Consider the following 15147-nt stretch of genomic DNA (forward strand, 5'->3'; position numbering starts at 1 on the left):
ACCATGGTAACCAGTTCAAAACTATATGTTACCATGGTACCCAGATCGAAACTGTTACCATGGTAACCAATGCAAACTATTGGTTACCATGGTAAGGTATGTAAAACTGGAAACTATTTGCTGTGTGCATGCAACTTTTGGGTCATACGGTCAAAAGTAAAGGACACCAGTAATCAATAATTTGAGGGTACTTGAAAACTCCACATCATAACTGCCGCTACTAGGTGGTTATGATGTTTGGAATCTTTTTAAATTGGACACTGTATTTCATGTACACACTTTAAGCAGCAGCTATCTTACTATAATCATTCTAAAAATTATTAAAACGTATCCATTAATTCCCAAGATTTTAGGGTACATAATTTTACCCTTCATACCCTCTGGCAGAAACCCTGGACACTGATATTAGAATAATAGAAATAGTAAAAAGGATTTTATGCATTTCCGTAATTTATTGTGACACAAGATACTTGCCATAGTGCTTCACACGGTCACAATTGTAAAAAAAAAAAAAAAAGTCCATTCATCTAAAAAATGTTTTAAACCCAAAGAAACAAACATCAACATGTGAGCCCTAATTAAAATTCGATATGTACCGTATACATAATGTGTATCCAGTGTTGAACACTTATGCATGATACAAAATAGATCTAAACGGTCACCTGAGTAAATTGCTGACCACAACTACCAAACACATGGAGTGTGGAGCACCCATTTTCCTAGGGGGATTAAAATGACCAAATTCATGGTTTTGGGTTTTCCATGGGTGAGAGCAACTATCAAATAAATTTGGTTGGAAATGGTCTAGTATTTCTGAAAACATAATAGTTTAAATGCATTTGTCTATATGATAGATGGTTTAATGATATTTGTCTCCTACCTGGGGAAGGGGGGGGGGGGGGGGGGGGCAGGGGACACGACATTAACGAAATTCGCAAAATTGATATTTGTATGGTATTCCTGAACACGATAATTGGCTTAATTCCCCCTATTTGTGCCCCACCTTTAGGAGAGGGGTAGAATGACCAAATTTACAAGGAAATGGGTCACGAATATGCAATTTCTATATAACTATTGTGACCTCCATCCCCACCTAGGGGACATTCACAAGTTATATACACTGGTCATCTATTTGCCTTTATATATTATTTGAATACTATTCAGGTATAGCATTTCGGGCAAATGAGCTGGCCTAAAACCTTTTCACAATGTATTTCCATCATTTTACTCTGACACAGTATTAGTTGTAATCCATGTAAAAATATGTAGTGATTCATTTGCAACCCTATATAGCTGTTCAGGGCTGTAACTAGGATTTAAACAATGAACCAATGAGCATGGAAGGTGCAAGATACCATTTTGCAGTCATTTCAGGAATATTACATACTTAAAACATCAGTATCAATAAACTATTTTTCTATTATTTTAACAACAATCCCCCCCCCCCAATGCATTCCTCCCACACCAGGGGCGGGATGCAGCCCAGTGGTAAAGCGCAGTTGGTTTGGGATTGATTCCCATCGGCGGGCTCACTGGGCTATTTCTCGTTTCAGCCAGTGCTCCATGACTGGTATATCAAAGGCTGTGGTATGTACTATCCTGTCTTTGGGATGGTGTATATAAAAGATGTCTTGCTACTAATGGAAAAATGTTGGGTGTTTTCTCTCTAAGACTACTAGTATGTCAAAATTACCAAATGTTTGACATCTAATAGCCGATGATTAATAAGTGTGCTCTAGTGGTGTCGTTAAATAAAAAATAAAACACACACACACACCATTGCCTGTACCCGTTAGCTGAGACCCTGCTGTTTGGCAGTAAAGCTAATATGAATAATAATTGTTGTTATCTAGATTCAGGGATTTTCGTTCAACTCTGGCAGAAATCTGCCTGCATGCCCAACAAAAATGAGAGCCCGTACGCTTAGGCCTATGCCGAGTCATATATATTTTTTTTTTTAAATTTTGGGCCCTGTCGCTTAGGCCCATGGAGAGGGAGGTCAGAATGTGTTTATGTGTGGCACACAATGTAGTTGAAACTGATTTTAAAAAAAATTGAGAAGTCAAAAACGTGAAACGCGTGACGCACAGTAGTCTGAGCGGACGTAGAAAATGTGCTCCCTACCACAATAGGTCACTTGAGATGTCACACAAGTAAATGTTTAAAACATTATTATCGGAATCATGAATTTATATTTGTCCAACTTCTTCTGACATGTTTATTGACGGAGTGAAAGAAGAAGAAATCACTGGCAGTTGGTCCCGCAAAGTATTGTATCTGGGTCAAGGGTCGATAATATAGGTCAACTACACTTCCAAGTTTTTGCGATTTTTCTTTGATATTTTTATCAACAATATAGGATCGTTTTATGATTTGTGATTATTACATCCAGAATACAACATTTTAATTGCATTAAATAATTTGTTTAACGATTTTTTAGACAAAAACAATGTTTCGGGTCGTTGCCTACACAACAGTGTCCGTCCTGCTAAAGTGCTTGGAATGTTTTTCTTTTTAATTGTTATTTTAAAAAATTTAGTTATCACCGTATTTTTAAAATAAAAAACGTGATTACTTACTCTGAATCTATTGCAAACCATTATCCTACTGTAATTTTCACATTTTATATAGGTCCATATAGTTACCGCACAAATTTTTTTGGGGTGTTGCGTAACACGAAAAAGGACCGTGTCGATGTTCTAAAAAACGGTCGATAACTGTTGCATGGAAAAAAAATTGGACCTCGCGGTAAGGGTGCATCCACACCAATTGGTACCGTACAGGCCTGATGTACTAATCATAAGCGTACGGGATCCCGTTTTGTTTTGTAGGGGTGGGAGAGGGAGAAGGGCAAGCTAATTTGTGCCCGAATTAAACGAAAATACCACCAACTAAAAAACATTTATTAGTTTTAGCGTTACTGCTAACCAGCTATATATAATATAGGGTTTCAAACGAAGCACTACACAATTTTACATGGATTTAATTACAACTAGTATTGTGGGAGAAATGTTGGAACTACTAGTACATGATGAAAAGGTTTCAGGCCAGCTCAATTTGCCCGAATGTCTGTCGTATTCGCCCAAATTTTAGATTTTGGCACTAATAAATTTATAAAAATACAATAGATCCAACAGTGCAACACAACTACAGTTTACCTCATGATGATTAATTTATCTTTATAACATTTGCAGATATGTGTGCAGGGAATGGGTCGACCCCCCCCCCCCCCCCCCCCCCCCCCCCCCCCCCCTTTTCCGGTCCCTGCTCGAGCAGATTAAAAAAAAAAATTCAATACATATTCCGGCGGAGCATTACAGAAATCCCCTATCAACTTCGCTCTTCAGACACCCCTACCTAAAATCCCAGCACACATGCCTGATTTTTAAAAGATTGTCATCCACCATACAACATTATTAGAAAACATTCACTGCTTATATACGCTTATTCATAAAAAAGCCATGCACGGCACACACACACACACACACACACACACACACACACACACACACCCCTCCCCCACACACCAAATCCTTGGATCCGCGACTGGTACAGTAATAAAAACAAAAAACCGGTGGCGCCACATAATTATGTTTGACACGCAACGAGAATGTTTTGTGATTGGTTATTGAAAATAATGTAGGTCACGGTATTCTGCAGACTACTTCAGCAGATATTCGTAACCTATCGTTTGTAATTCATTTTTTAAAAATGAGAACAAATATATATCCACTCAGTAGTGATTAATACTAATGTGAATGTTGAAAAGGAAAAACTGGCAGAAAAACAACACACAACAAAACAACGACGGACACCGAGCACGTGCGTATTCGATCATATAGTCGACGTAACTGTTCAAGTAAACATAGTTAGTTAGAATATCGTCTGCTGTAGTATAAGTAACCACGTTGTAATTATTAATGAAAACAGTTAGCCGCACATGCAAGCAATGTGTACTACTGCTGTCAAATTGTATGGCGGGAAATGTGCTGTCACATGACCTGTTGTTTATAAATAGAAACAGGGAAATGGCGCTTTTCGACGACTGTTTATGCCGTCGGATTACAATTATTTGATTGTGTTTGTACCTTTTTTAGGCATTAAAAGTGATACTTTTTCTAATTTAATGCAACTGTCATAATGTAGTTCATATATAATAGTGTATTATGACAACTTTGTAGAGATAAAAGAAACCGCTACCAAAAAAACAAGAAACAATAACAAACAATAGCACGCGCCATTTGACGGGTCATTTTTGTTTTTAAAAAAACATAAGATGTACAAAAGCAATTTAGCAAATATTTGGATATGTCATTCTAAGACTATTTCTTGACATTTTCTTACTTTGTTTTTGACAAAAATGTCAACAATTAATTTAGAAAACGATTTTTAAATGAAAACAATGAAAAGTGACGTCATTGTGATGACGCTTGACGTGTATACACGTCAACGGCACGATAAGGGTTAAGACAATTTATGTAACAAGTTAAAATATGTGTCTTAATATAGAGTCGATTTGGGTAATTTCGTACACCGGTATCTTCGGCTTGTACACAGCATACAGCTCTTGCTTGACGCACCTGACCTCACATACAATGTACATGTAGCCTATATGTCAGAATGATCTCCCTTTTCCAAACTGAAAGAAGGTATCTTTTTTGACATATGCTCTGTTTCATATTTCATAGCAATAGTTTTCCCGATCTATACTGAAGTTGGTTAATGTTGTACATTCATCGGGTAGTTACGTACATCATATCGGTTAATTTCGTACATCATATCGGGTAATTACGTACATCATATCAGTTAATTTCGTACATCATATCAGATAATTACATACATCATATCGGGTAATTACGTACATCATATCGGGTAATTTCGTACATCATATCAGTTAATTTCGTACATCTTATCACTTAATTTCGTACATCATATCGGGTAATTATGTACATCATATCGGTTAATTTCGTACATCATATCGGGTAATTACGTACATCATATCGGTTAATTTCGTACCATACATCATATCGGGTAATTACGTACATCATATCGGGTAATTGCGTACATCATATCGGGTAATTACGTACAGTTATAATTTAATCAAATTCTGATTAGATTATATCTCTACCTTTTTATATATGGGATCTTACATGTTGGTGACCAGTACAGACTCTTGAAGAAGAAACCAGGCACTGCTATCATTAACGGAAAGGGGTGTCTGGTTTCTTATTGATGCCTTTAATTTTGCTTTAAATTGATAAAGGATGGCCACCTCCAAATTCATCTTTCATCCCAGTTTTCATTTTATTAAATTCCTCAAATGTTCCATATCTGTATGAACAAGATACACGATAGCTAAATATTTGTCTAGTTTAAATGTGTCTAAACATTTGTCATCTACATGTGCTTGCAAATACCTTTTTTGAAATCAATATTAGTGTGTATGGAATTTGCCTCAGTTATATAATTATACACTAAATGAGTGAGGATAATTTTGTATACTATTTTAATATTAAATTTGTTTTGAAAATGTTAATTACGCATGTTAATTATACTGAACAAAAAAGAAACTTCCGATTTGTACATATAGTATTTGTTGTGTTAAAGAATTCATTGTGTAATGAAATTATATAGGTAGTATTAGCCTTGAGCTGTATTATCAGGATTCATGAATATTATCGATTATTTTTGCACTGTTAATCGTCGACAACGTGAAATTCAATTTGCACGTGCATGTATGGTTCAACATGTCCCGTGTAGTATTCAGTCAATTTGTTTTACTTGTCTTACTGACATTGTTGTCAAGTGAATGAAAACGCTTAAAAATTTGTAAAAAAAATTAAAGTTTTTTACATTGTAGCATTTTTAGTATGCCAAGAATATCCAATAATTTACGTGAATGGGCGATTGGCATGCTTGATGCTGGCATGTCGACAGAAGACGTTGCAAGGAATGTTGGGAGTTCTAGTCGAGCGATACGAAATCTTCGCGTAAGATTTCGAACGACAGGAAGCACCAACGACAACGCGTGGTCAAGACCGCTATATCATGAACATGCATTTGCGCAATCGATTCCAAACTGCCACTGCTACTGCTGCTAACACACCTGGGCTTCATAATAACCGAATCAGTTGGCAAACTGTTCGTAATCGTCTGCGGGAGAACGGTTTACATGCACGACGTCCTTACGTCGGATGCGTTTTAACGCACAGTCATCGTCTAAATCGTCTTAATTGGGCACGTGTACACACTCGTTGGATACGGCAACGCTGGAATACCGTTCTTTTTTCGGATGAATCCGGATTTTCTTTACAACGTGGTGATGGCAGGGTGCGTGTCTACCGTTGAAGAAATTAACGCTATGCTGACTGTTGTGTTATTGAACGAGATCGTTTCGGGGGTGGGGGTTCTGTCATGGTCTGGGCAGCCATTGCCCATGGTTATCGTTCACCACTAGTCGTCATTGATGGCAATTTAAATGCTCAACGTTACCGCGATGACATTCTCGCTCATCACGTCATTCCTCTGTTCCATAACAACGTCAACATCTCAATTTTTCAGCATGATAATGGCACCTCTCATACAGCTAGAGACACTGTAAATTTTCTTAGGACAAATAACATTGATTTCATTGATGACTGGCCCGCTAAAAGTCCTAATCTCAACCCCATCGAGCATGTCTGGGATAGTCTGGACAGACGATTGAGGCGTCATCCCAACCCACCCGCTAACGTCAATGAACTTCGTCAAGCGCTCATTCAGGAATGGAACCATATTCCACAGGCAGAAATCAACACTAGTCAATTCTATGCGCCTGCGATGCACTGCAGTGGTCAATTCAAGAGGTGGTCATACCCGTTATTAAGTGGGTGTTTTTTTTTTATCCCCTACCACACTGGGTCAAAAAATTTCCCAGTTTGTGTTAACCTATGGCCATGATTTTTGCACCAAACAATGCATCATGGAACACTCTTTAAACGCATATATAACAATTATTCCCCCGGTTTGTTTTCATCAAGTTATGTTCAAGCAAAGTTAGCGGAAGTTTCTTATTTTGTTCAGTATATATAGTTGTAGTGTTGAAATTGACAGCTGGTGCTTTCATCAGCAAGGCTGGGATGTTCAGGATTGCCGCGTGAAGAACTCTCGACCAGTCAGTGCGTAGTGCATTAACTGTAGTGCTAAATGAAGCTATAAATGTCGGAAATTCAAAGGGAATATCCCTTTATGACTGTAACATTGCATTCTGGGTAGTAAAAACACAACAACATTGGATTTATACTATGTTTATTTCAGGTGTACAGAATTAAATGTAGCCTATACTGTACGAAATTACCCGAAGTGTGAGGGTTTTCATGTTTTCGTAATAAAACAACTTTCAGGAGTAGTGTTTGTGTATTATGACCAGTTAATATTATTCAAATAAGGCTGTGAGACTATGTTTAATGTTGAGGGCATTGAGACATAACTATAGGGCATTAGGGCAATTTGCAGCATGGCCACCGTTAAAGTCAAGCCCTCCGTGTAGTTCTGATTTTGTTTTCAGTAAATACAGAGGTTCTTAAGTGGAATATATGTTTGCTACTTTTAACAATTACAATTATAGATAAATATTCACACAGACTTCCAGTGATGTTTAATTCTCCACATGTATCATTATTTAAAATTTAATAAAATATGCCTCCTCTTCCCCCTAAAAAAACAACAAAACCCCTACACTTCACTTGAAATAATATCTGATATTTACGAAGTTTTAAAAACATATTTTTATTTATCTTATTTTTATTTATTTATTTATTTATGCATGCATGCATGCATATATACATATATATATATATATGCATGTGCACATATATATACATATTTATTTATTATATTATATTTCTTTCTTTCTTTCATTTACTTTTCACTATCACTTATATCAGTCACATACAACTTCATTTGAAATATCTGGTATTTACCAAGGTTAAAATTAGTTTTTTTATTTACATGTATTTTATTTATTTATTATTCAATTATTTTCTTTGATTCTTTCTTTCTTTATACATCTCTATCATTTATATTATTCATATACAACTTCATATGAAATATCTGGTATTTATAAAGTTTTAAAAATATTTATTTATTTATTAGGCCCTATTTCTACTTTCTCGTACACCGTTTTAAGTATTTCGGCTTAAATTCAGGCTTAGCCTGTTTACTTTTTTTTTTTTTTTTTTTTTTTTTTATATATATAAAGTTTATTGACCCCAGAAAACAAATATAGTAGTGCCAGGGTTGGGGGCCTGGTATCGCTACTTTACAGTCATTTAATATGTTAAACATTGTACATAAGTGAATGGTGTGTGTGTGTGTCAGGGGTGGGGGAAAAGCCATTTTTTCCCAGTCTGGGACCGATTCTCGATCTCTGAGACCAAAATTATTTTTGAAAAATGCGGGTTTGCCGGTCCCACTTTTGTCATTCTTGTCGGTTCGAAGCACCTGTCCATTTCTATTATTGGAACAAATTCCTATCGGTCAATTGGACCGGCCAGCCCAGACATCGGTATCTTGTGCATGATTTAAAATAATAAATAAATAGTGGTCAATATGGCTGGTGTTTCAGACGTTTGTGATTTTAAAGTCTGCCTAAGTATATCGCCAGTCACTGAAGTTGGACCTACAGTAGTGTCAAACTAGGCTAGACATTTATCAAAGTCGCTGAGCCGGTCAAGAGATTAAACAGACGTTAACGATAGCACCATTCTTGGTTTAGAAAGCCATCAAGGTATTACACTCCAATTAAAACAAAGGACCTAGAATTTGCAACTGGTTACAATCAACACCTGTCAACACCTGTGTACGGAGCTCTGTCGGGTCGAGTGTCCTAGTCTGAAGCAAGAGGCTTTTGTGCAATACAAACTGCTTAAAATAGCATAAAATATACTGAAATAATCTATAAATGTATTTATTGTTGACTGTTCAAATGTAGTGTATCCAATAATTATAAAGGATTTTAAAATTAACAAAAGGTTTCCACCTTTTTTTTAACAAGTGGGAGTAAGCAGAACAGCTACATGTACTGTTATCTCAAGAGCCAGTAGAGGTCAAATTTCATCCAATCAGTGATGACGTTATTAGTCTCTTTGTCTAAACATGTGCTAGCTTAGGCTGTCAAACGCTTCAACGGTGCCATCTTTTATTAATTTTCAGGACACAGTACTGAATACTCATACTTTTTATACATATATGGGAATTAAAATTGATAACTTTTATTCCTTTTTTATATTATTTATTCTATTATGTAAAATATATACAATTTGTGGGGGTTTTCACTGATCATTATTGTGTGATTAAAAAAAAAATTCTTCATGTTTTCATGTTTATCGTTTCGCATTCATGATTCAAGATAAAGCTATACAAATATCACTATGATTTTTTTTTTTTAAACTATTTGGCAAATATCGTTTTTTAAATGGGGTTTTTTTTTGTTTGTTTTTTCCGTTTCTTAACCCCTCCTCCCCCCCCCCACACATATGTGTGTGTGTGTGTGTGTGTATATATATATATATATATATATATATATATATATATATATATATATATATATATATATATATATATATATATATATAGCACATTAATTGAACAGTAATAATGGACATGCATATATAGATACATGTAAAACATAGTTTGTAGTTTTATGGGATTAACAGAGAATCTAGAAATAAAGAGAAGGAAGGAGAGAAAGAAAGAAAGATTGAAGGAAAGGAAAAGGAAATTAATTTAAAAATAAATTGAAATACTGTAGTACATTTATCATTATTATTATTATCATCATCACCACTACCATTACTACTACTGTGTTATTATTTGTCACTTAGCCTGTTTACTTTTCTTTCTTTTTAAATAAAGTTTATTGACCCCAGAAAACAAATATAGTAGTGCCAGGGTTGGGGCCCTGGTATCGCTACTTTACAGTCATTTAATATGTCAAACATTGTACATAAGTGAATTATAGGACATGAATGGAACAGTAATAATGGACATACATGTATAGATACATTTAAAACATAGTTTATACTTTTATGGGATTAACAGAGAATCTAGAAATAAAGAGAAGGAAGGAGAGAAAGAAAGAAAGATTGAAGGAAAGGAAATTAATTTAAAGAATAAATTGAAATAGAAAATATTATTATCATCACCACTACCATCATTACCATTACTACTACTGTATTATTATTTCACATGTATAGGGATAATGTATAAGATGTAATTTAAATTAAAATCAAAACAGAATAGTAATAGAAGATGAAAAAAAAAGTGCTTGGAAGGGTAAGAAACATGTAGAGAAGAAAAAACACTGAAAGAAGGCATCATTGTGAAAAACAATTAAGAAGGTTTACTTTGGACGAAATCTGTTTCCAGACAAGGTAAATTTCTGCTGGTAAAAAGTGGTATTGTTAAGTTTCATTCAATAAAAAGGTCAAGCCAAGCATTCCAATTTTTTATGGAATGTTTCATAGCTACACTTTTTAAAAACAATATATTTTTCTATATCAAATTTCGTTTTTAACATATTTTTAACGTGTTTTTTTTCTTTCTATATTTTCATACTGTAGAAATAATACTTGATGTTTATAGTTAACCAATTTATGAAGCTACTGTTTTTCTTGTTAGTTATACCAAATATGACAATATCTTTGCTGAAATTTATTTTGTTTCCTGTTTTACATAGAATCCATGATTTTATTTCTTTCCATACTCTATGAACTTTGTCACACGCAGAAAATAAATGTAGTAGTGTTTCTAGATAATTGCTACAAGCATTAGAATCAATATAATGAATCATATGTAAGAATTTGTCAGTCGCCAGGATTCTGTGCAAAATTTTATATTGAAACCATACTAAAGATGTATCTTTTATTCTATGGAAAGGTAGAGTATAAAATGTTTCCCATTCCTGTATATTATATATAAATCCCTCATTTGCATATTTTATTTGTGTTTTTGGTATTATTATTCTAGTATTTAGTATATAGTATATATGTTTGCAGCCACTTTTGTCGTTTAACAACACGCTTAGTTTAAATGGGAAAATGGGACTTTTTAATGATGTAAAAATATTATCAGTTCAGTTGTAAAAAATTTGTTCGTATGTAATATTTTGCTATGAAATTTTCATATTTTAGGAAGTCTTCTTGTTCAATCAATAGATCACCTGTAAATATAATACCATTTTAAAGATATTTTTTATATAATTTTTTTTTTTTTATCTATACATATTTTACTGTTGTACCAAATATTAATACATGTACCTAAAATGTCATCTATATTTCGTGGTTGTTGTTTTTGTTGTATCTGTAACCAGCTGTGTAATGTATCTCTCAAACATTTATTTAGTATTCGTTCAAGTTTAAAAGTAATGAAATAGTCACTATGTATACTTACAATGTAGATCGAGTGTAGATATACCTGTAATAGATTTAAAGAGATTAGTCCACTTTGGGTTATTATCATTCGTCGAATCCATACATTTTTAAGAGGCATGGTATCTAATATATATGTTTGCTACCAACATTCAAATGAAGTAACTGATGACTGCGCATAATAAACCCTCATGAGTTTATAATAAAGAGACCATCCTGAGTTTGTAGCCATACTATCAAGCTGTTGGCTAGTCTAATCTGTTATAAATAAAACTTACATGTTTCTTAGGCTAAATAACCTTGCTTTGAATATAAATAGGTCGATACGCAACTGAGAAGCCAGACGGGAGGGGGGAGGACTTTGGCCCCACTTTTATAAACCTGGTTTAAAATATGGCTTGTGCCCCCTACCCCACAACTCCAGATATTCCTACAGGCCTGATTCTAATGTTCTATAGTACCGTAGCTCTAATTTCATGTAAATGTATCATTTAATTTTATTTTAAATACTGAACAAAATTTTAAATAACTGGGTGGTTAGAAATCCTGACACAGTGAATGTTTTACCTTTTGCATTTTGAAAAACATGTTGGTAAAATTGGACATGGAAAATGTCTTAGAGACCATCTTTACCACAGCATATTTTGTCCTGCACGCGGTCATTTTTTTAATTGCCAGGGTTGGACAGATATGCATGCAACATTTGTGGTCAATCCTGAAAAAAACTGGAAAAAAACTTAGTAAGACTGCATAACAATCACATTGCATGGAACTAATCTAAACTAGCCTGGCCGGGACTATAGTCATAGTTTAAGGAACTATCCTGATTTGCAGCCATTGTCACATATTTACAACATATTTTTTATGATGAAAATTACATATTAAAAGATATTTTCTTGGTTCAAATATCAGTGTCTGTATATATTAACAACAGGTGTTTGTTGTAGCTGAAACCTGATTTTACCTTCCAATAATTTCAATAATAAAAAATATATATTTCTAATTAAATTAAGTGACTGCTACAAACATTAGCACATGACCACAAACACATTGGATAAATAGATCCTAATTAAGTTTTGTAGGACAAAGCAAGCCTCGATTGTCCCCATTTAAAATTTACACCACCTCTGGTGTACTTTTTCTATCCCATATGACCATATATGATGCAGTTTTATATTCCCTCATCCCCAGGTATAATATGTACTATAAAGCCTTGAAAGAATTTCTCAGGTATATTATTATTATACATGTAAGATAGCTATCCCATGAATGAAAGCTTTGAAATACATTTTTATCTTACATGGGATATCATGTGCTTGTGCTTAACATGACGTTGTTAGTAATATGAAATCATATTACTGCGAGTTGTTGATGTGAGGTCATCAATATTTTATTATTAAAACCTTAATTATAAAAGCTATTTAATTGTTAATTGTAGTGTTAAGTATTATATGTAACATGAAACAAACACGGCAAATACAACAGTATACTTTATGTATAATAAAATATATGTATACTCAAATAAAGTTACTTTTTCATCCATCTTTGTCCGTTGGTTTAAAATCATATGCAGTCATGTGTGGAATAGAAACAGTACACCCTGAGTGGTGAAAATTTTGACCCTAGGAGTCTTAAAAGTATTCTAAACAAGAAAACATATTTTAGTTGCCATGCCAATAAGGGTACATGTAGTTTATGATAACCAGACAAAACAGTATGGGAACTTAATCACTACTAGAAGATGACGATGGATCAGTCGTATCCTAAGAAAGAAAGATGACAGCATCTCCAAACCTGCACTGAAGACGGGACACAGTGGATGATCCTTGTTTCAGCCCTGTGTGCCAGTGGGCTCGAAGAGGACTTTATTATCAATATGGTTCAACATAACAGAGTTAATAATAATCATACGAAGCATACATGTAATAACAAGTGTAATGACATAATTTTGAGAATCGACATCATAATATGACGTTGCTTCTCCAGTTCTAGCTCAGATTGTGCATTTGAAATATGATGTCATTTCGTCATCTCCTAGTTGTGGCTGCAACATTTTGAGTTGGGTCTTGTTATTCATAAAGAAAACAACAATAATAATATGGATAATAAAGAAATTATTACACTCGCGTGTGAGTCGTACTGATTTTATGAAACTCATGTCAGGATTCATGTATTACCCTCGCTCCGGCAGTACCAAAATCCTGACACTCATTTCGTAAAATCAGTACGACACACAAGCTCGTATAATAATCTGTATATATGTGCCAGTGGGCTCGAAGAGGACTAAGTAAGTCAGGGTAGTCAGAAACCTGTTACAATGGCTGCAAACTCAGGTCGACAGATCCTTTAAAATTTACTAGTCTCCAGAAATTAGTGTCAGAGTGAGTGTCCATTATACTCCTGTACTAAATATTGATCTCAATTATGCTGCTTCAGCCAAATACTAATATTTTGGGGATTTATTCTCCTTTTTTTTTTTCTTTTTTTTTTTCAGAACAGCCAACCTGGAGAGATCTTGGCAGTAAATCCAGCCCAACTATTTTGACTGGTCAGTGTGGTATATCATATCACATCAGTCTTAGCTAGGAAAGGTGAATGATCCCTCGTGCCTTCATCTACACACTCACCTGGAAAGTTTAGGAGAATGACAAAATTTTAAATATATTTTTACTTTTCTTCAACCTTGAATTTGCTCATAGCAAAGATTATATAGAATCATGTTATAGAAATTGTAATAATCATGTTATAGAAATTGTAGAAGTTATATAGTGGTTTATTATTATTATTTTTTTTAAATCTTGTAATTATTCACAAGATAATTTCATGGTTCAGTTATACTCTTAAAATTCATTCACAGGTGAAAGAGTACTTGCTTTACACCTTTGATCATAAAGTGCAACTGTGACATCTTGAAAAGAAAAAATTAAGCTGTTCAACAAATATGTAACATAGAAATCTGGCAATTTTTTGTACCTACTTCTCATATATACATGTAACATTTTGCAACATCTCAGCCTCCAATCACATGCCTTGACATAACAGACCAACATTATTGTAACTAGTGTTTGTATTTAAAACCAATTTATATTAATAAATACATAATGTTTTAATGTCAAGAAAGTCAAGACTGTTATACATAAAACAAAATGGATAAGAAATGAATTATATACTTGTAGAGTATGCTTTTATTTAAGGTCCAAAGTTAAATATTTTTTTATTTTACAAAATTATGAAATACTCTACACTAGGGGTGGGAGGTGGAGGAAGAGTTGCCTGGAAACGTAATACTCTTTGTAGGACTGAAAATGTTGAAAACTCCTAACATACTAACTGAATATATTAATTTGTCACTTTTGTCACCTAGATACTTCAATTTCTTCTGTGTTTTTTCCTAACACTGATATCCATTTATACTGTTAGTTGGCAATGGGCTTTTTAAAATATGATTTTCTTTAAAGTGTTAGCGTCGTATATGGGTTTTTTTTAGGGACGGTCTGCGAATTGGAACCACAACTATTATTTTGTTACTTGGGATGGCAGTGTGTCGCATACTATTACTAGGTCACTGTGGCCTACTTTTTATGATCTACTGCACATAACAGTAAATCCTTGTACGGACCATATCGTGCATACAGGACCATCAAACCTCACATGTAGGAACAACTTGGGATGGTGGTGTGTCACATGCAATTACTAGGTCACTAATATAAATGTGTCACCAGAATACCCATTGCTAAAA

The 15147-nt window shown here is 34.1% G+C and overlaps 1 protein-coding gene across 3 annotated transcripts in view; it reads left to right on the forward strand.

Annotated features, from left to right (window-relative positions):
• Positions 1-15042, forward strand: part of LOC121388573 — a 168686-nt gene extending 153644 nt beyond the window's left edge. For all 3 annotated transcript variants that reach the window (XM_041519963.1, XM_041519962.1, XM_041519961.1), the window contains exon 21: positions 13903-15042. The gene's annotated coding sequence lies outside the window, so the exon portion shown is untranslated. The remainder of the gene's footprint in view (positions 1-13902) is intronic.
• Positions 15043-15147: the final 105 nt, after the last annotated feature.

The sequence above is a fragment of the Gigantopelta aegis genome, chromosome 14, assembly GCF_016097555.1.
Source record: "Gigantopelta aegis isolate Gae_Host chromosome 14, Gae_host_genome, whole genome shotgun sequence".
NCBI classification, from domain to species: domain Eukaryota; kingdom Metazoa; phylum Mollusca; class Gastropoda; order Neomphalida; family Peltospiridae; genus Gigantopelta; species Gigantopelta aegis.